The sequence below is a fragment of the Danaus plexippus genome (genome assembly GCF_018135715.1).
Source record: "Danaus plexippus chromosome 13 unlocalized genomic scaffold, MEX_DaPlex mxdp_40, whole genome shotgun sequence".
NCBI classification, from domain to species: domain Eukaryota; kingdom Metazoa; phylum Arthropoda; class Insecta; order Lepidoptera; family Nymphalidae; genus Danaus; species Danaus plexippus.
Genome location: NW_026869850.1, coordinates 191,885 through 216,058, shown reverse-complemented (window position 1 = coordinate 216,058; position 24,174 = coordinate 191,885). Strand labels below are relative to the sequence as shown.

At 34.0% G+C, this 24,174-nt stretch overlaps 1 long non-coding RNA gene across 1 annotated transcript; it reads right to left on the bottom strand.

Moving 5' to 3' along the window:
* Positions 1-11,729: 11,729 nt before the first annotated feature.
* On the bottom strand, positions 11,730-12,331 carry LOC133320229 (uncharacterized). Its single transcript, XR_009753666.1, has 3 exons — positions 12,182-12,331; positions 11,995-12,095; positions 11,730-11,885 (listed from the first exon to the last, which is right to left on the bottom strand). It is a non-coding gene; the product is annotated as an uncharacterized LOC133320229 (long non-coding RNA).
* Positions 12,332-24,174: the final 11,843 nt, after the last annotated feature.

The following is a 24,174-nucleotide window of genomic DNA, read 5'->3' as shown; positions in this document are numbered from 1 at the left end:
ACTGCTTTTAACTTTGAAATGGGAAAATATGGATGGAGTAAAAATAAATGCAGAGTTGCAACTTTTCTTGCGAATCATCCACATAAGCAAGGCAACGTACTCTCCCTTAGGAATAATCACTCTCGATAGATCTCTTACTATTAGGGTAAGCTTTATAATACAATTAAAAGTTATTTTAATTTATTTGGCAACAATATATGCTAACGATTTAATTTTTCTATTAGAAATTGAATGGTTTGATATATGACGCAATTAATTATAATATAAAAAGACAATGTATTCGTTTATACGACTTTTAAAATTTTATTTCAGATTTTTGGAAATCTCCTCACTTACATCGTCATAATAGTTGCTTTTGCCCCCGATACTCAGAACTTGGTTCAATAGTTTTATAATACAACGGTACGTTACAGTTAGTAATTTTTTATTATTATTATTTATTTAATGAGATCTAAGACTTTCGGGAGTTTTATTCATTTAAATTATTATTCATTCTTAAATTAATATCCTTCCTCTTTTGACTATTTATATTAAACATATTTAAAAGTTTAAGTTGAACATTTATAAGTTGATATGAACGCCGCGCCGGTCTGGGTAAAGGCCTCCTCCAAAGATGTCTATCTTCGTCGGTCTTTTGATATGAAGCACTTTTTTTCTCAAATTTTATTACTTTTCCTAGATAGAGATTATTTCTTATAGATATGTCCAGATATAAATTCTTCCAGTTCTAATAGTCTGCCGTTTGAGAACAGAGATCTAACGTTATACGATATAATTCTTAATTGTTAGATTGACTTTGAATAGTTTATTGAGATTTTAAGGGGTTTTAAAGGTTGAGTGTTTTATCTTCGGAGGATTTCGGTCACAATCCTCCAAAGTTACTAACCGGGTTAGAGGATTTTTGGGTTTTTATTACAGTTTTCTTATTTGTGTGTCATCGGTGTGAGTAGAGTTCAGTAGTTGCTATGCAGTTTGATTAGGTTTTTTTTATTTGTCAAATACTTCATCATAATTGGTTTTACGACTCCATCGGTCACACTATTGAACCTTGTGACTTTGATTTTTGAGCCAGACTGTTATTTTTTATTCTTTTTTGTTTTATTCTCTTAACTATGAATATTTTCTGGAGATATTGCGAGATTTCTCTCATTTCTTATTTTTATCTAATTTTAATAATTTTACAAGTTTATCGTATTTTAATACGGCTGTGTTTCCTTTTTCTCGGTCAATCTTCATTTTTTCTTGTAGTTTCTATCTTGTAATATATAAAACGTGCGTAGTATTTTTTACTGTAGTATTTTGTGTCTCTTAGGGTTGTTATTTTGTTTAGATGTGTTTATTTTTTTCCCTCATAGTTTAGCTGTTAATTTTGAGTAAATATTGTTCTTATATCCTAAACAGCTAGATTATTTCATTGTTATTGCTATTCAATGTTTTAGACGGACAAGTTTTTATTTCACTGTCTCCAAAATATATGATGTAAAATTATTGTTTATATGCTGTTATAAACTGATGCACTACGTTTTAAACGTCGATTTTAATTTTTAAATCATATAATATTCATAGAGCTGATGTTGAACTTGGTACAGTTTCGACTACCCTCTCCCGTTGTTTGACTCTTTACTTGACTGTAATTATTCTTTGTACTATTTTCGTGTGTGAAATGTATTTAAAATTTGCAAGTTATTATTTAAATGATTTTCTGTTGTCTTTTAATTATTCTGGTATTTATAATATTCAATAATGTATTTGAATAGCAGCATGTGTAACATACTATCGCTACGAAAGGGCTTAGAATATTCTGTCGTTATTTTAAATACTGTAAGCAATAGTACCTTTTTTTTTTTGATGACGCAGGGAAACTCTTTTTGTGAGCTGTCTAACAGGCTTTGGTGGGGCCGGAAGGGATGTGTGACACTCGGCCTGGGCAGGCCCCTACTCACTAAAACCACTGCGAAAGCCATCGGCCGCTATGTTGGTGTAACCCGGATCTGTCAGCGACAGGGCACACCAGCGACTGGCCGGTCCTGGCAGAGACCGGACTTATTCCCTCGGAGAAAGGGGGCGATCCCGGCAAGTAGGATCGCCCCGACGACGCCGGGCTTTCACTGGAGCTGGGTTACCAGCCCGACCCCAGCCCGGAGTGCAGGGGCGCTATTAGAGGCGTTGATATCGCCTCCGGCACACCCCTGATCGTCGTCTGCGGAGGGAGGGTGCATCGGCAGCATCCTCCCTTTCTCGCTCAGATGCCTCCTTCGCGGACATGGCCGTCTCACAGAAGGAGGACACCGCTAGCCAGGACCTGTCACTCTCGAGCATCTTCTCCGCGACACTCGAAAGTGACAAGCCCACTCCGCCGAGTGTCGCCACAAGGTCTTGGCGCTGCGCAGCCCATCTCGGGCACACCTCGAGGGTGTGCTGGGCTGAGTCTACCGCAGCGCCGCACTCATGGCAGCCTCCTTCCGGCTCTCTCCTGGCCACCCGACACAAGTAGTCACCGAAGCAGCCGTGCCCGGTGAAAACCTGCGTCAGACGGAAAGTGAGAGGCTTGCGTTTCCGCCTCATCCAACGCTCTAGGACCGGACGGAGCGCAGCCGTTGTACGTTTACCGTACGGCTGGCCCGCCAGGTCCTCCCCCCACTCCCGCATAAGGCGCGACTCCCCCTGCCGGCGAACCGCCAGGTTCTCCTCTGTCGAAGGGTTCTCTCCGAGAGCCCTCCTACCCGAGACGTAAGAGAACACCTCGGCGAGAACCGACGCCACAAGATCCCAAGGCAGATAGCCGGCAAGAGCCGTCGCTGCGGCCCAGGAGACCGTACGGTACCCCCTAACCACCCTCACCGCGGGCGCCCTTTGCGCCGAGCGCAGAAGGGCCTTGACCCCGCGGCTCATCGGGCGATCAGCCCAAACGGGAGCACCGTACGTGGCTATACTCCGACAGACCCCAGAGGATAGCCGCCTGCAAGCTGCGCTGGGACCTCCGAGGTTCGGGAGGAATTTCCCCAGCGCACCTGCCGTCCTCATGACCTTCGGCCCCAACTCCCTGAAATGGGGCACGAAGGTCCACCCTCCGTCAAGGGTGAGCCCCAGATATTTCATGGTCGGGCTCACCCTGACCCTCCCTCCTCCTATAAGGAGGGTGGCTCCCAGCGGGGGTCCTTTCCGCCCAGTCCCGCCGAAGAGGAGGGCTTCGGTCTTGTCGATTCTGACCCGAAGCCCCAACCTCTCTATGCGGCTGACCACGAGATCAGTTCCGACCTCGGCCAGCCGCGCCGCCTCCTTGTAGCTTCGTCCCCGGGATAAGACGAAGGTGTCATCTGCATAGCAAATGACGCCCATCCCGGGGAGGAGGCGACTCCGCAGGACCCAGTCATACCCGACGTTCCACAGAACAGGTCCCAATACCGAACCCTGTGGAACGCCGTTGTCGACTGTCCACCACTCTATGGACCCCCTCCGGTTCTCGACTGCCACCCTCCTCTAGGAGAGGTAGCTGCCTAACAGCCTCCTCAGATACAGGGGCACTCCGAAGTATAAGAGTGCCGCCTGTATCGCGCTGTGTGGGAGGCTGTTGAAGGCGTTGGCGATGTCCAGCGATACCGCCGACACTACCTCTCCTCTGCGTTCCGCCTCTTCCGTCACCGCCCTCAGGCGTTTGAGGGCATCAACGGTCGACCGGTGGGCTCGGAACCCGAACTGGGACTCTGAAAGTCCCGGTCCCGAGCCTTCCTCCAGGTGCCGAACGAGACGAGTGGCTATAATCTTCTCAAAAGCCTTCCCCGCCTCGTGCAGCACAACCACCGGTCGCACCGCCGAAGCCGAGTCCGGAGGCCGGCTGCCTTTCGGAAGTAGGCATAGCCGGCCTTCCTTCCAGGCCCTCGGGAACTGCTCGGACCTCAGACAGAGGTCGAACAGCTCCCTGAGGGCTCCTCCGAGGTGCACCAGGGAGAGGGCCAGAACCCTCCCGTGCACCCCGTCCGGACCCGGTGCGCTCTTCTTACTCTGGAGGCGAGCTAGAATCGCCTCCATTTCAGACTCCGTGACTGTGGGCGGAACGCGGTCGCCCTCTTCCAGCGTCTGCAGAGCCATTCTGGGGGGAGTGAATCCCGCCGGGGCGTCGGGGAAGAGTTCCCCGACGATCCCCCTCAGAACAGCCGGCTGGAGCACCTCCGTGATGGGGGCCGACTGGGCGCAGATTTTGTTCCGCGCCCGCTTGTACGGTCGGCCCCAGGGGTCTCGATCGAGCCCCTCCACCAGAAGCAATAGTACCTAAAGTAATGAGATCTAAGACTGTCGCGAGTTTTATTCATTGAAATATAGTACCTAAAGTTAATTATATATTTTGTAAGCACTTTTTGCTGTGATGAATTAAAAGAAAGTGGTTGTTATAAGTAGTCATAAGTAATTTTCCGATGTAGTAGTATTTACTGTCCACGATTTTTTAGCAGTCTTGAAGAAATAAAAATTATAATCACCAAGAACAAATGTTTATCACACACTCGCACACTCTAAAATAAAACGACAATACAAACTAAAAGTGTTGTATGTCACGACATTTTTTTACCTCCTGATAATATAGATGTAAGTATATATTTTTTGTAATTATGATTGCTTATTTATTTTTACTAATTATTGTGAAGTGTATCGTTAACAAGTTTTTTAAAGATCACTTTTGGGCTTTTTTCCATTCACTGTCTAACAAATCTGATATGCAGTTTTAATGAACTAATCAAACGTAATAACAGAAAATTAAAGAAGCTTTTTATATTTTGATTTAAAAGGAATAAAAAATGCAAACACTCGTTTTTAATTTAATATTATCTTTGTACATACATTACTACTCTAACAACTCATTTATGTTTCTAATACTTTAGGATTTTGTTCGTGTATTTTATATAATTCTTTCATTAGACACGCTTTCATTTCTTTTGAGGAACCGTGTTCACGGAAAAATTTGGTAAAATTACCCCTCAGTCTTATTTTTGGATCTCGAGGTCTTGCAGTGCAAATATGGACATGAATTTTTGAAGCGTTTTGATGAGTGGATCCTCTGTGTAAGATGAGCTGATGTATGATTCGCTGTTACTCACAAAATTGTGCATTCTCTTTTTAACATCAGATATCCAGAAGCCCGGTGGGTCCCCAGTCTTTCGTTATAAACCTACCTTGTATCAGGGCGAAACGACACGCTCTCTGCGTTCCTTATGCGCACAGCTAAGGTTTGGAGTAATTTGGCTGCTTCTGTATTTCCTTCAAGTTGTAAATCGAGTGTCTTCACGGTTAGATTGATAATTAATGAGACAAGTTTAAAGTTAATAATAAGTGCTGCGATGGTGCGTTCACCGCCTGTGGTTTGATGTCTACGTATTTATATGGAGAATGATTGTCAAGCATCAATCAGTTCAAATTTAAAAATGTATATATCTCTTAATTTTTTGATGTACATATATATGTTCTCTAGTTTAGGAGTTCAATACTATATATCAACACTCAAATTACAGACGTTGATTGTGACTTTAGGAGTATCAAAAAAATAACGATACGGCTAAATTATTTCCTATTTCTGATTACTTGATCAAGAAATTATTTTGAATATCCTATAAATTTTTGGCCTTCACTGTTTTTATAATAATATACTGAAATAGTATTGTGTTTCAAAAAGAAAGTAAACTATTCACAACCCTAAATACTCTTTAAATGATTCTTAGATTTCTAATACTGAATCAAATTTTTATACGAAAATGTAGGTGATGACGAAACAGTGATTTTTTTATTTTCTTGCCAGGACTATACTAATTAAATGTCAGGTAAGGATAACGACGGTGCATGATAAAACAAACAGTCTGGCCTTTAAAGTGTTAGAAGTTGAATAGAGACGGCATTTAAAAAGAAGATATACCTGATAGAGTCCTTATACACTTTATCTCATCAGTTTTTATGTTTTATCTGAAAACGATTTTAATGTTCCAAAAAAGATAAATATATATTATTTAAGAGACAACTTTAAGTTATACCAAAAATGTATGAGTTATTCAAAGTTTTAGATCAAACAATTTAATATAATTTATTGTTCATTTATATTATTTAAAAATATTCGAATGTCTGAGATAAAGTTTTTCAGTAAACTTTATTCTGAAGACTTATTGTATAAAGTAATTCCCCGTCCTACCCTCATTACATTATAAATCTTCATGCCGTAATTTAAATTCCCTTTGTTTCCTAACGATCAAGGGATTGACATGAATTAGACTGACGGCGTTCACACTTCCCGAGGACACGTGACAATAATCCAGCTTACTCTATTTACATTCTCTTTCCAACAAAACGTTCACATCATTATGCCTGTCAGGTGTCTGTGTGTGTTCTGTACTTTCAATTAAACTTTTATATCTCTTGAGAAATGTTATTTCGACTGAAACAAACTACACATTACTTCAGGACACTGAAGTGACAGAAAAATAAAATTAAAAACGCTTAGAGGAGGATAAAATATTTTGACGGAATATAAAAATTATAGGGCTAAGAATTTGTCTATGCTAATAAGCAACATAAGTCTACTCTCCCAATAAAAGCTACTTAATATGAAACAAAATTACCCGCAGAAGCAATATTAGACCGTTCCTTTCGAAATTAGCTGTTACCGTTATTTTAAACAAAAATCCTTTCCCGAAATATAATGAATTTGGGATATTAAAGAATCTTGCTTGAGGTAAGGCCGCTGTGAAATATCAAAATAAATAAATATTTTTTTTATTTTTTATATTTATATAGAGAATAAATTGTACAAAAGCTAATTATAAAACGGGTTCCATAAAAGAAATTTTAAATTACGAAAAGAGTATACTGCTGTTTGTTTGTTTTTGAGCATTAATACGTCTAATATGCTTAAAAGATATGCCCCGTGTTAATGTAACAAAACATGTTGTGATTTTAAAAAACTACGATACATGTTAAACAGTTTTCCTGCAAATTAAGAATTTAAATGAACATTTTGAAAAAAGACATGATAAAGTATATATCGGCGCAAGCAGCTTCAATGACGGATGCAACATGAAAATAACTGGCATCAATTATTATAACACCTTATTGGTCGTCGTTACTATTGTTAAAAGTAAAACGAAATCAAAGAGAATAGAACTATGTTTGAATTCTGGTTTAAATATGACGTCTGGACGCACGACAGGGGACTGCAGAGTTCAGCGAGTGCGGAGCATAAAGAACCTTCGAGAAATACAAGAACATTTAGAAGAATTGAAGTTTCATTTTAAAATATCTGGAACTTACTGAAACAAGTGACATTAAAGACGTCCGCGAGGCTGGCGTCCTGTCTTTAAAATAATGAATTTGTAATAAATCCGATATATACAATTACATTCTTAATGTCAGCTAAGAAATTTAAAACTGTTTGGTTTCAATAATAAGTGGGATATACTCGCACCTGTGCTAATATATCCATTGTATACATTCTATAAACAGAAATATAAATAAGCTTTATTATAGAGGACAGAGTATGTCAGTAATACGATCATCCAGAGGAAAAACGTCACGATAAAGATTGCCACAACATTTATTTAAACACATAAAAACCGCAGAGTGCTTTGAGTGAGTGACAATGTAAATGCTCCACCTTCTGCTTTTTTGAACGCGGCAGGTTAGGATGGGGCAAGCGGTAGATAGCATAGAAAAATTGGTACAATATTTTTCTGTCAGCTGTATCCTCGTTACATGCAGTTTGTGATAAGTGCTTATTAATATTATGTAAAGGTATTGCTCTTTTTGATGCAAATAGAATATTGGAATACAGAAGTATTTGTATTCGTGTGGTTCTTTAGTATTAAGAGCACAACATATTATTTAATTACTTACATTACAGCCTTTAAAGGTTTAAGTTTATGAGTTTATTTGAGACATTAGTTAAAATTGTACACCTATCAACATAAAATAAACCTACTACTGCCATCTATCTTAAAATGTTAGCATTAAGGATATGTTATGTCACCTTCGGTACAAATATTTAAGTCGTGTCGCTGCGTTCCAATAAATTGTCGTTTTACTAGCATTAAACAGAAGAACAAGTGTGATAGTTATTAAGACATCCAAAGTTATCAAACAAATTACAGATATAAATGCAACACATCTTACTTTTTTTTCCTCTAATAATGATTTTTGATCCTTTAACATAAGCTTAGTCTCAGAATGATTGATCCGTGTATTCATATATTTGTTTCACACTAACTTTCTTTACTTATGATTAGTCCTAAATATGAATGTTTTACAAATTAACATCAGTGTTTTATTTTTTCGTATCCTTCATTACAATAGTCAAAATGAATACGCGATATTTATGCTCATGAGATTTGTATTATTTACAAGAAAGTTTTCTTAAACCTTTTTTATATTTTATTAAATATATTCTCTGTGTATTATTATCGATGAAGTATATGTAGAGTGTTTCTTACAATAAATTGACTTTAATACTAACTCTATCTCATCATCTGGAGCAGACGGTGCACGCGACCGCGTTATATGTTTATGCGGAGCAATGATCGTAGGATTTATGATAAATAATAATCCGCTTGGAAAACACTCAAGTTTCACTTGGTAAATGGGTTTTGGAACGGTCAGGAATAAACCGAAGAAAACAGATTTCAAACTAAAGTGTGACCGACGTCTAAAACATATTGTCCTCCACAGTTTAATGTGATAGTACAGGGTTTGGTGAATCCCGTTTATTGATCGTTTGTTACTTATTGGGTTCATATAGTTAGTTCCTCTTAATGGTAAGAATAATACCATTATTATTTTTTTTTATTTTTCCGTTTTACTTATTGGAAAACGTTCAAAATTACCAACTCAGGTTCTTGCTTAATAAAATATTTCACTACCGAAATTTAAAACAGTGTTTATAAGTTTCATTAATTTGGGAAAACAATGACTTATTAAACAGTTAGAATTCAAAAATCATCTTTATAACTTTGATGAAAGCTAGTTTCAGTCATTTACGTAAATTGTGATATATTAATTAAATTAAAAAAAAACACTCTCAGAACCTTTACAATCACTTGGAATAACAAACTTAACATTTACGATACCATATACGAAATTTAACCTCAATGGTGTCCTAACATTGTGTATAATAGAAACAAAAGATATATTACATAGAAAAGACAGAAAAATACAATTGACAGAACAAAGACTTGACAGCGAGTTATGTTTTAATAAAAGTAATTTTATAGATAAAACAAGCAGTCCACAAACGAATCAGTACAAAACCTTTGTAGTGTTTCTAAAATCTCAGAACAACCGTGATCTGCAAATACATATAAAACAAAGATCAACACAAAATAATATTTTGAATAAAAAATAATTTTTATTCATTAAAATTAATTTGAAAATGTTCATGAACAGCCCAAAGAAGTAAATAACTAACATATTATGAAAAGGAAATGCAAAGTAGGTCAAGGATTTTGACAATGTCAAGGTTTATAAACTTATTGCATCAATCATAATTACCAAAGAATATTTCTTTTAAATTCTGAATTTAAATTTAAAAATATATCATTCAGAAATCATAGTTTTATTTACAATACCTTAAAAAAGTTTCATCTCCTAGATGCAAAGGGTCTATTTTCTTGTTACTAAAGGAAAAGTTACAGAAAAGCGTGAAAATATATACAAATCGAGATCAGGAATAAAGTAAATCAATTTAGATCAATCATAAGTATCATAATTAAAGCAAATTAATTCTATTGAGTGTCAATATTTCTAAAGTTACCCGTCACTAACATTTACACTCCATAGAATACTGGTGGTGAGGGAGAACGCCAGTAAGTTAATGGCAAAGGTAATTAATAAAATTACTATATATTTAATTTCGGTCCTGAGAAATAGAGCACCCTGTTACGTCAATAACATATCATATGAACTTATACAGGGTGTGAATGAATCTGTTCATACTTAAATAAGATTATACCAAAATAATTTAAAAAACCTGAATGACTTTCTTATATAAATCGCGTTCGTGGATGATGGCAACAATTACCCTTTTATAGTAGAAAATATGTCAGAGGGATGAAATGAAAGGGTAAAGCAATAACCTGTATATGAAATTAATTCCTTTTTGTAGCAAATTTCTCCTAAAAAAGTCAATTTTATTAGACAGAAGATACGTGACAGATAAGTTTTTGCGTTTACCAGACAAAAGTTTCCATTTTCAAAAAAAAGCTTCAGTTGATGTTAAAGTTAATGAGAGTGTTGCGATAATATAGACCTTTATAGAACAGAGGTCCTTTAATTTCAGGAATATCTTATAAATTAAGTTAAAAATAGCGTAAAAGCTGGAATAAATCAGTGCGAGGCAGTGCTTTACATAAAAAGACTTCAAATTTATGTTTAAAGAACATTTTCATCTCCACATTTTCAAAACTCCAAAGCAGGGAGTAAGATGTTTTTTTCAAAAGAGAAAAAATAGCTAATATTACACGTGACGGTACTCATTCAGGAGAACTAATCTCATTTACAGCAATATTTAATGTTCACATAATAAAATTATTACGCACTCATATAATGTGACAAAGAGATTCTATGAAACAAATAAAAACCTTAAAACTTTCTAGTAACAACACTGAAGCATGTAGTCAACATTCACTTGGCTCTTACCTTACCTTAGCTGCCATTACCTTTTTTTTGTATGTGAAAATTAAATTTGTTTAATGCTGGTGACATTTGTTTTCTGTTATTTTATAAAATTCAAAATTCTTACTGAAATCTCTGTGATCAAACTTTTAGATGGACTGCTTTTTTGTTCCTCTTTCTCATACTTTAATACTAAGGGCTGATAAACATAGTAACTGTTGTTTATTTATTATAAGTTCAAGACAATATGATTTTCCTCGGTAGTTTAATTTCATTTAAGGTATTAACCCAATATCAATTATTATTATTCTTATTAGGCCTATCAATTATTAAATATGAATCAGTAATGGTTGCTATTAATCGTCAGAATTATTTTTAAATAATAAAGAAAACGTAAATATCATAAGAAGTCAAAGACTTATTAATGATGTATTGATTATCGTTTAGTAATTCATTCAAAAGAAAATAAGCGACTGAACATATCAATGGTAAGTTATGAGTAAACATTGTGAAGTTTTTAATGATTTCATTTATTGAATATACTATTTTAGCAGGAGCTTCGAGAGTGGCGTCGTTTTAAACATACTAAAATTGGGAAAGGAGTGGCTGGGTTATAAAAACAACACTCTAACATGTACTTGGAGCGAAATTTTCCAAAAGAGTGGTACAACCACGATAAAGGCAGTCCAAATGACGTCTTGGAATACATTAAATACAAAGCTTAGTTATATTCTTCAATTTTTTTAAATATGTCACGTGTCTTAATGTTAAATTTTTTTAAATTATGTATTTACTACCAGTTAAAACACAGTTAATGAAACGCAAAAAATATTGATTTTTATTTATTGCGGCTCTATGAGATACGATGAAAACCAAGTAAGTTACCAGAGTACCGAAGATCTGAAAGACATACATAATGTGCTATAAAAGTTATTTCAGAATACAAATATGTTACTGGAAAGTGAACAAAGTATTTTTAGTATTTTAAATATTTGAATTTCTTGTTTGGTTAAAATTATAATTTTGAAACATTATAGATTTTTGATTAGTAACATAGAAGAAAATGGATAATGGTTCTTAGAGATCACCTTTGCAACAACGAGTCTATTGAGTGTAAACATGCCCAGAGGAGTGTAAGTTGCTTGGTTTAGGTTGATGACTCGCGAAAATAAATTTAGTTCATTGCTGACATCTGTTTTATCCAAATTCTTCCACTTCAAGGATCTTAGTAGAAGCTGAAGCCTGTCCATCTACAATGACGTCATTCAATTAAAGAGATGCGACAAAAAGTTATTACGTAATTATTTTTTTTGTATTCTTAATGTTATTAAAAAAATATCTTAAAGCAATGTAACATACCTCTGACTGCGTTCTATGATAGGGCTCCATAAAAAGTACAATCGATAAAAAATGTATGACCGATTGATTTATTCCGGTTAAAACATTAGGTCCAGTGTATACTAGAAGAAAACATTGTAACCATTTTCGCTTACTTTGACGATTTCAGAAAGGTTGTTATAATTAAATAGTTAATTCTGCTACTTACTTGGACTCATATAATAAATTATAACTTTATAAGAATTAGATATTACGTTTAATATGTGATATAATATTATAAGAACAAGTAGAATTCCATCAGATTGTGTCGTGTCTGTTATAGTGTCACATGTACTCATGTACTTTATAATGCAACGACGAATTAGTTTTGTAGATGTTTCTTCTGGTTTGAGCGATTTTCCTACAAATTGATGTGAAGTTTTTCATAATGCTTCTATAAACATTTTTATATCCTCACTGGGTCTCACGACAATGGCGCTTTCCATAAATATCCGCATCAAAAAGATATTATGAGTTGGAATGAAAATAATGTTTTCGCTTTTATGTACTACGCATTTATAATTATTTTTAACAATATACTCCCGACGTTACGATTATTTTGCAGCAACCGTGATCACGGACAGACGAGATGTTGCTCACGGTTACTGCAAAGTAATCGAAACGTCGGAAGCATAAATCCGAAATATATTAGTTTTATTTCAATAAATACTCGGTAAAATCTTAGATCTTATTATTATGAGTTGGAAATGAGATGGTATGTGATATTTAATTCTTTATTTATAAAACATAACGAAACAATAATGTACACATCTTAACCGAAAAATTATCAAAATTTTAAGAGAACAGCTTTTAAATTTTTGCTACTTACTCAGTCGATTGTTGTTGTAGGATTGAAAGTAGACCTACCAAACTTGACAATCAAATTGAGATGATTATTGACAATTTTGGTAATTATTTTTATATAATTAATTATTTGTTTAGGTAATATAATTTTTATGAAGTGGGGGAGACCCCATTTATAAAAAAATAAATTTTTTATTTACCTATTTGATCCTGATTCATATAAAACTGATTTCTGGACTCAGCTAGCTTCGATAGTGCGTGTATTGGCTGTATTTTACTTATTCTCTCCCATGCTGCACAAACATTTTCATGTTGTAAAATATTAAACTCATTAAAAATACATATTCAATTTTACCTCTTTTGTGTGGTCTGTTGTATACATTTTCAAGGGCATCATTTATATCCTTCAAGCTGAACATATTTCTCCTTGCGAATAAAGCTAGTTGGAATTCTGATAAATTAATCATGTAAAGGGCTATTGCAAGAAAAAGTAGAAAACTCATCATACTTCCTAAGACAAAAGAGAAAAAGGATTGAAGTATATACTTACATCCTGTAAAAATTATCACGAAATTTTTATAAAAAAGATTATGGAAGAGATGAAATAAGGCGGCATGTTTTGATACAAGCAATAATTTTAACAGAACATATTTCTAGACTTGGTAATTTGGGTGTATCTTAATATCTGCTACATATGACCTTATTTAGTACAGCAATAAGTTCAAAGGGGTAAATAAGGGTCAAAGCAGAAAGTTTTTGATGTGAACCTAAACCAAAATTAAGATGATAACAATATTATTATAACAAGCGTAGATAATAATTGTTCTCTTTTACATCTTTGCTAGGCAAATTAATTGTAAAAAGAACTGTGAGATTTGTTACTTTTTATTGTTGAATAAATTACAAAAGTATTTTTTTAAGTTCCTGCAACAGAGCAATAAACTTAAGTAAAACAGTAATTTCTGCCATTGTAATACAAGAAATGTTTAACGACTGAGATTTATAAAGCCAAGATATTAAGAATAAGAAATGCTTGTACTGTTCCCAGGTTTATCCGAGAGAATATTGAGAAAGAAATCGTAACATCGCATTGCCAAATTTATGTGTAAATATAATAAGATGAATGCGATGAGTCTTCTTTCACTTGCATTATTATTATAATTTCGATTCAAAATGCCTTCGTCAACCTGTAAAAATTACGATGATAAACACTCTACAAAACAGTACTCTACTCTCTAATAAAATTCATTGTCAAATACTTTTTGATATAAACATCATTAATAATAATAACCTCGTCATGTTTCTGGAGGAATCTTATTATACGCATCACTCTCTTGGAGGAAGTAAAAACAGACACAATTAAAGCAAGAACAGCGGTTATGCTTGACAGTATTCGAAGAATCTCAAATGACAAAGCCGAGTTTTTGTCTCCATAAAATAAAGTGGTAGTTGTAGCGACAAAAATGTAGTTTATAACTAAAATATTTATGTATTTATTAATTTTTTCTATTCAGAGAAAATCATCAAAGGTAAGCACACAGCTAAAACTGTTTATGTAAACTGAACACACTAGTCACTTTTGCCACTAATATTGATGAATCGAGGCATTTACCAAATAAGAATACGAAGATTTTGGCGCATATAGCCAAATGTAGCGATAAGTGAAGTTTAGTTCCCCTGATGAGAAATGGTGCGACACCCGCCACTCGTGATAAATACAGAACTACGCCGAGAGATCCTTGCAGCATCATTCTTTATTAATTTTCAGAACTATAAGAAAATATAATGTAGTTTAAGGTACAACAAGTAATGGTAACTTTTGCGGTAGTTAGAATAAACGTGGAAAAATAAAGTTTCTTTATCGAGAACAAACAAAAATTTTAGGTAAGAATATTTTGAATCGTGACGTCCATGATAAAATAATGATTGAAAGTAGCCGACACAAATCTCTTACAACTTAATGTACATTTGACTGTCCTCTAACCTATCATTAATGATAATATCTATTGCTTTAGGCCAAGGGAATCAAAAGCCTATTATAAATCAATGATAACACACTGAACATGCACGTTCAGTGTCGTGATATGATCAATAAAAATTTGACTAACGACCGGTTTGATAATAATTGGTACACTAAGCTTGTATTATATTATTAAGATTTAGAGTGGTCACTACAAAACAAAAAGTAATATTTTAAAAATATCCTAGTAGAATTTTTTTATAAATTCAATACATTGTTTAACTTCAAATAGAAAACAAGAAATACGTCTGCTATAAAATAATTCTTAAGAGTGAGTGTCGCACAAAAATATTTATTCACACATTTTTGTCTTATTTTTAAATGTTCTATCCTGAATTCTTTCTCTTTATATTAAGTATTTAAAAAGTCTCGTGATCTTAAACGATTCCATCGATATCTGAGTGATCCGCTATCTTCCAAGAATATGTACATACACGACCACACACACACGGGCAGACGAGATGTGGTCACGTGATCACGGTTGCTGAAAAGCACACGAAACGTCGGGAGTATGTAATCTTAACAAAAAAAAGTTTATTTAGTATACCCAAAAAATATTAGTTTCATTTAAATGAATAAAACTCGCGAAATTCTTAGATCTCATTACTTGTATGACGACGAGCATATATAGAAATTAATTTACTTTGATATTTTTCAAAATAGGACAAGTTCAAGATGAACTCTGTTTTCTATCGCTTTCAGGTATGAGTTTACTCACTAATAATACTAATCAGAGTTATCTCATCTATCAAAGTATAATTTTCATATTAAACTAAATTAACTAGTCTATAACGATATATTTACTTGCTATTTATGTTAAATAAAATATATAAGTTAAAATATTATATAACATAAATAAGGTTTATGAGTTTGCTGAGAACAAATTTAAAACGAGTCCTTGAGATTTTCCACAAGAATTTTTTTTAACTTGAACAATAATTAATTATATCAAACACCAAGCCTAAAAAAAATATTACTTTTGATGTGCTTAGGTATATTAATTTTTAATTGACCTTAGTAAGTGTAGTTTATAAGATTATAATCAACATTTTCTTATAAGAGTTCTTATTATTACAATGGTAAGTCTAACGAGGACCATTCATTTTTCTTTAAAAATTTTTCGATCTTTTAATCTTTTCTACATTTTAGCTCGATAAGAAGTACAAAAAGATCAAAAATTTTATACCCGATGTAACATTATAATAACAAATTATTTGAAAAATTCATATTGAAAAATATTGAAACACCAAAAGTAATTCAAATCCAAGAGCTAATCTATATCTTCCTCTTTTAATATATTAATAAAGCGCTGTTAAACGGCGCTCTTCAAAAAATTTCGAGAAACTATACTCTTAACATAATTAAACAATAACAATATATGAGGGTATGTATTGCGATGTGAGATATACAGTAACCTTTATGGGGATCATATATTTTCTGCAGTATACAATACTTGCGTGGTTTAGGCGAGTACAGCGCCATATGTTGGCAGTATTTCAAATTTTAGGTTTAGAAATTATGAGATAGTCATACATGTTTACTAGTCCAAGATCTCAGGGTCGCAGGTCCTTACCTATTTTCTGGTTGATAAAACATATATAAAAAAGATTAGTATTAGTGTTTACAGAAATATAATCCCAGAAAAACATTACACTAAAAAAGTAGAGCCAAGTTTAATACAAAAAATATGCCTGGCTGTTGTACTTCGCCGCTAAAAGAATAGAGATGTAAATGAATGCCAAGTTCTTTGCAAAATCGAAATACGTAATGAGATCTTAGACTTTCTCGAGTTTTATTAATTTAAATGAAACTAGTATTTTTCAGGTATACTGCGAGTGCTTTATTTTTTTGTTGAAACTACATACTCCTGACGGTTCGGATACTTTACAGCAACAGTGATCATGGGCCGACGAGATTTTTTTTAAAAATCATGCGTACTATATCCGAAAAATATTAGGTTCATTTAATCGAAATAGGTATTTATAAAAACATAATTACATTATGATTAAGTATTAAACTCTGATCTATGATTTATTGGATACCTGTAACAATTGATGTTATTTAGAAATGTGAAATCTTAACGTAGGTTAGATTTGACTTGGCCAGTTTTTAACTAAATTAAAATGTTGAATAACTTTATAAAATGAGTGATTTAATGAAAAGTGGCCAAAACAATAAACAAAATTTAGTGTTAGTTTTATACTGGTTGCTTGTTATTTATTGAATTTATCGAGTTATATGAGAATAAGTATAGGTTGAGTTAGTTTTAGGTTACTTTTACTTCGTTCCAATTTAGTATTCTATTATTATATACGTGGGTAACACTGAATATGTTAAGAACTGGCCATTTAGAAACATCGCTCATGAAAACGTTCTTTAACATCGACTACTGAAGATAACATCAGTGCTGTGTGACGCATGATAGAGGAAGGTAAGAAAGTGACCGTACCTGCTCATAGCAGATACGGACAAGCCTAGGTATTGGTATGGTTCAAGTTCAAAAAATATTACACGGACATTTAGGCGTCAGGAAGCTTTGAATAAGATGGATTCCTCATACATTAACCGACAACTAGAAACACCTTGGACTGGATGGACAGGTGCCGCCAAATGTTAGCTGAAATCAACGGTAATGACTCAAATGATGTATTTGACATCGTCACAGGTGATGAAAGGATATATTGCTACGAACCCGAAACCAAAAGACAATCAGCTCCGTGTGTGTTTCCTTTCGAGGACCGGCCTACTAAGGTACAGAAAGGAAGAAGTCAAGGAAAAAAAATGATAGCCTCATTCTTTGATCGAAAAGGTCATTTCGCGACAGTTGTGCTAGAAGATGAAAGGGCAGTTACAACAAACTATAACTTAGACAGCTTACACTTAGACTAGATAGGTAATTCAATTTTAAAAGTGTGCTCACGAAAATCTTGATATCATTATAAAAAATATGTTTCAAAATTACAAATTAAATCTTCTTGCTGTGCGATATGCTCTATTGGTGATTGTTAGGCAATAAAGAATAGCAGTAATTATTATGAACCAACATGTTAACAACACGACTACGTAGAGTATACCTTCACTCCTGCGACATCAAAGAAAATAACTGTCTGTATAATAACTGTGCAATAACTGTCGAGCCTAAAAGACAAAAAAGTATTAAAAATCAACTAAAACGAATATATAAATTTAAAAGAATAAAACTCGCGAAAGTCTTAGATCTCAAAACGATTATATAAACCTTCGAAGAAACAGGTCGATATGTTAACGCCGTAATGGAGCGACTTAATATAACTTCTAAGATGTTCCATAAGTATGGACTAGCTTCAAAGGTTTCCGCATTATATCAGTCATAAAAGAAGTAGCAGTACAATTATATCAAAACAGGACACAACCTAAGTGCATAAGCTAAAAAAACATGAGTGGAATACTATTCCGGCACATTAGGTTTTTTCATATCAAGATTACATAGTATTTCAATACCCGTCGTTAAGCTAGTGTTCGATTAGGATACCGTATGTGGTATTCGATTTTTGAGGTCACAGCGCGGCTTTCTCCAGACATAATGAGGACTGACGAAAGTTAATATCATAATATTGGTAATTGGATTAAGTTATATAGTACATAGTTAAGTAAAGGAAAGAAATTGAAAATATAAATTGAAAAATGCATTGAGACTTGGAAGATGTGAACCTGCAACCTCCCTGACTCGACTGAGCAAGTTTTTCTACTGGAATTTTCATTCGAGTTTTAACGAACTTGAGATGTAAAAACGAGATTGAGATATGAATTTTAATTTCAATCTGTTTATGAACCCTGGTGAAAAACCTTTCACATAACCAAGAACATGGGTCGCTAGCATATGTACCTTTGCAATGACAAGGGTTGTTCATTTTTACAAACCACAACTGTAGTCAGTATTCAGCAGAGGCGTAAAATGTTTAGTCTCTCAGTATTTTATAGAAAACACTTTGGTAAGTGTCGAGGATTCCTTTGTCGTCTTTTACCAGCGAACAAGCAGATACACTGCGGTCCCTTCTTTCCTTATACTGTATTATCTTCCATATACTTTTAGCAAAGTAAACAATTTGCGTGAGGATTTGTTGCAAATTTAATTAAGAAATCCACAAGGCAAGTGTGTATATAGTTTTATTGGGATAGTGCTTTTACCATCTAAGAAATATTTTTCCAATGACAGTAAAGCATATCTGTAAAGCACGTCAGTGTTAAATCAGCTCATATCACCAAAGATTTGTTTTGATCATCTCTGTTCCAATTATTAAAGACAGTCATCCCTAATAATGTCCCTATATCCTTATGTATGCTTAAATCTATAAAACTAAGCAACGGATTTTGATTCGGTTTTTTTAATAGATAGAGTGATTAAAGATTTATATGTATATCATATCCATTAAATAATGGAGAATATACTGTTAATTTTGAGGTTTCTAATGTTATGTCGTAACTAATTAAATTTTTTCCGCTTTCATAGCAAACGCAGGCCGAACTCTACTAGATTGATCAAAATAATGTATTAAGTATTGTGCACATTAAACAGGTCTACAGAAAACTCCGTAATGGTATATTTATATCTCTTATGGATATCCCACAATAACATTTTTTGTCATTTACTTTTTTATAATTGTTTACTAATTTTCTAAGCGATTTTAACCAATACATTAATAGTTATCATAATGAATACCTTAAATATATTGTTGATTTAATATAGATCTATATGGCCCTTTACAGCATATGATTTAAATTTTAAACCTTGCGAACCGGAGCGGGCCGCTATGTTTTCGTTCACAGTTTTTCTGGAGTGTGTTAAGTAACAGCTTTGCATCCGTGTGAAGCCGGAGCGGATCGCTAGTATGACAGTATAATACTAAATATTTGATACATAAATGTAAATAGTTCAAGTTGCAATCGCGTTTGAACTAGTGTTTGAACTTGTGAATCTGCGAAAGTATTCTTTGTGTATTTGTATAATGAGTTTTTTTATTTTCAGTTTTATGTTATGCTTTTATTTATTTCTCACGTGTCGTTCTTACCTGTCCATTGTCAAAAAATATATAGTAATATTTTTATCATAGGCAAAGGCCCTGTGAATGCTAAAGTCACTAAGATTTAAGGTTTTTGAAGAAATATACGAATCGAAGATTAAATCTTAAAGATCTTGTGCAAAGTGTAATGTATTATTTCATTTTCTTTATAATTTTGTTAATTTTAAAACCTATAGTTTTGAATCGTTCCATAAAATCATAATATAGAAATTGGAAAAGGCCACTTTAAAATGACTCCTCATTAAGGTTGCTAATTGGATATAATATTGAGAAGAGTTTTGTCGTTTGTGTTATGTGACAGCTTGGTAGGGAGATATTAAAACATTAACATATAAATATATTTGTACTATTCAAAACACTATTGCCATCTCAAAACTTAAAAGTAAAATAAAATATTATTTATTCGTAACATTTATTATATTACTTGATTTTAATATGTACACTATTCATAACTTGGTCATAAATTATAAAACCTTTATACACCCAACATATAATGAGATCTAAGATTTTCGCGAGTTTTATTAATTTAAATGAAATTAATATATTTCGGATATACTACGCGCATTTTATTATTTTAAAAACCACACCGCAGGACCTCAAGACACCGTAAGCGTATTCTGTCAGCATCCAGAGCGGTACGCCAGAAAATTAAGAAATCGTTGGCGGTAGATGATACATTACAGGACCAACTGACAGACACTTACATCTCGTCTGCTCGTGATCACGGTTGCTGAAAAGTAACCTAAACGTCGGGAGTATGTAGTTTTTACAAAAATAAATCACGCGTAGTTTATCCGGAAAATACTTGTTTACTTTAAATTAAAGGAATATTTTTACAAATATAGTTATAAATATATTTTCCCAACATCGCAACTTGAAGTAGTTTATTATTGAGTTCGTTTTAATTTATATGAATAAAGTTTGAAAGTAATAAGCAAGTTTTAACAACTATTCCGATTAGAAAAAAGTAAGCCTTATACTTTAAGGAAAATTATTTAGTTTTTTATATGCTCGCACATAACTTCTCACTGAGAGAGAACTGTAGATAATACTAATATAAAAAAATATTAAAAAGATAAAGAAAAAAAATTTAACTAATTGCTTAGTTATTTGCTATTACTTTAGTACAGCCCACGGATTAAGGCTCATCTCCTGAGGTTATTAAGCAGCTCTACAGACGATATAAAAACATGTCAATATAACTCATCCTGTCATAATTCCATGCTTCATAATCCAACTTGTTCGTAACTTGAATTTCAAAAATCCTTAGATAAGTGAAGGTGTGAATTATCCTAAGAACTTTATTTTATTTTTGTGTTTTTTATTTGAATACTAGTATAAAATATGTAAAAAAAATAGATCTGATACTCCAAGTCCAAAGCAGAACTCAGTCAACACAAAAATGCCTAAGAAAAATGCATTTCAGTTCCTGCGGGACAGATCAAACTCTTGTTCCGGAAGCATCACATACAAAAACTATCACACCACTACCGGGAATCAAACAACTTCAAATAGTTAAACAATGCCAACCACAAAATATAATTCCAAAGCTAAAATAAAACAAAAACAACAACCAAGAATCAATTCTTCCACTACGGCTGGTCACCGCGGTAGAAGACGACCAATACACTCCAACAAAAAGCAACAGACTGCATATTGCAACGATAAATACCTTGACTTTAAGAACACATGAATCTCTACTAGAGCTTGAAGAAGCATTAAAAGATATTAACTGGGATATTTTAGGAATAAGCGAAGTGAGACGGGCTGGTTAAAGAATAGAAGAACATATGAGGTATATAATATATACCAAAGGAGAACCTGGGGGATAGAAAGGAGTTGGCTTTATGGTAAAATCACATCTAAGAAATAATATACTAAATTTCATAGGTGTCAATGATCGAATCGCAATTTTGGTCGTTAAACTACCCAGTCAGCAGAAAACATGGACAATAATACAAGCCTATGCACCAACTGAAAAAGCTGACAACATAGAACACACTACCTTCTACAACAACTTATCGCAAATTGTACATCAACATTCCAAAAATATAATTATACTCATGGGGGACTTTAATGCCCAAGTAGGGACCAAACAATACAAAGACGAATATGCACTGGGTAACTTTGGCCATGGCAAAAGAAGCACAAATGGACAAAGACTCATAAACTTTTTACTAGAGCATAAGTTAATCTTCCTGAATAGCATTTTCAAAAAAACAAGAACAACAAGTGGACCTGGCTTTCTCCAGATGGCAAATACAAAAATGAAATAGATTACATTATAAGCAGCCATCCGACATTGTTCACAGACACCTCAGTTATATCAAAGCTAAACTTCAATACCAATCATCGCATGGTACGAGCATCCCTTAAACTAACACTAACTAAAAGGCAAAGAAGGGATATCACACCATCCAGTATAGCCCATTACCCAGAAAATAATAAAATAATGGCCCGTTCCCTATCAATACTCAGCAAGGAACTACTGAAGTCAGATGAAAAGGATTTTAAGGCAAGCTACACGAAATTGCAGAAACAACTTACAAATTTCAACAAAAGCACAACATCAAAGCATAAGTACATACTAAGTGAAGAAACATTACAGTTAATTCAGGAGAGAAAACATATATTTGAAAGCAAAATAAAAAAGGAGAATATTCAACTTGTCGCCAAGCTAAGCAAAAAAAATCAGAGAAGGTATCAGGAAAGATAGAAAAACAATAAGACTGCAAAAATTTGAAAAACATATCTTAACCACTGGAGGAACAAGAAAAGCTCTAAAAGAACTACGGGAATCAAATTCATGGATACCAAGCTTGAAATATGACCACTGCTATATAACAAACCGAAAAGATATAAACAAAGTAGATACAAACTTCTACCAGAATCTATATTCCAACCGAGACGATACCAACCAAAGTAACTATAGAGTCCTCAGACCTAACTTATGTTCTTCAGACCCAGAATCGGAAATTTTACACAATGAAGTCAGGAAAGCAATACTAAGCCAAAAATTAGAAAAAACTCCAGGAACAGATAAAACTGCAAATGAGTTATTAAAAAGAACATTAGATGACCTTGCTCTTGTACTGACTCAAATCTTCAATATCATTATGTTATCAGGACAAATACCAGAACAGTGGGAAACATCGCATATAATACTTTTATACAAAACTAGACCAATGGAACAGGCCGGCTTTAGAAAACATTTTTCCACTACAGACCATATACATACCGTAAAACAAATTATAGAAAAATACAAAGAATATAACAGGCACTTGTACATAGCTTTTATAGACTATACCAAGGTCTTTGACAGCATAAGTCACGAAGCTACATGGGAAAGTCTAGAAAATCAAGGAATCCCCATACCATATTTAAACGTAATCAAGACTATATATTCAAACAACAAGACAAAAATACAACTAGAAGGTTTGGGAGAGACTTTCAAAATCAAGAGAGGTGTCAGACAGGGAGACTCACTGTCCCCCAAGCTTTCTTCAGCAATTTTAGAGAGTATTTTCCGTAAAATAGAATGGGACTAATTTGGTTTAAATATAAATGGACGAAGACTTAACCACCTCAGATTTGCAGACGACATAGTCCTTGTCGAAGAAAACCCTAGAAAATTAGAGAAAATGATCCAAGACCAAAACAGAGAAAGCAAAAAAAATTTTTGGCTATCCATAAATATCACCAAAACAAAGTTACTAACAAACTCATACAAAGAAGAAATTATGATAAATTACCAATCCATGCTGCAAGAATGCCAAAGAGCGATGGAGAGAAGCATGACAGGTATCAGGAAACAAGAAAAGAAACACAACAATTTTATAAGATCCAAGACCAATGTTATGGATGTACTCACGAAAATAGACCAACTGAAATGGCGATGGACAGGTCATATGCTAAAGAGCACTCAGGAAAAGTGGAGTAAATTTGTAACTGACTGGTACTCCAGAGATGAAAAAAAAAAAGGGGAAGACAACCCAAGAGATGGGAGGACGAGTTGAAATTAATAGCAGGCCCTTTTTGGAGAAGGGTTGTCGGAGACAGAATTTAATGGAAATTGTTGGAGGAGGCCTTTACCAAAAGGCACACTGAACTTATCCTCTAAACAGGGGAAACATATCTTCCACAACTACTTAAGTTCAGGATAAAGGGCTTATTGATTGATTGATAAAATGTGTATTTTAAGTTCGCCATCCTGGGATACACTCGCACCTTTGTGTTACTCTAAAACAGAATAACATAACATCACTACACTCAGTTTCT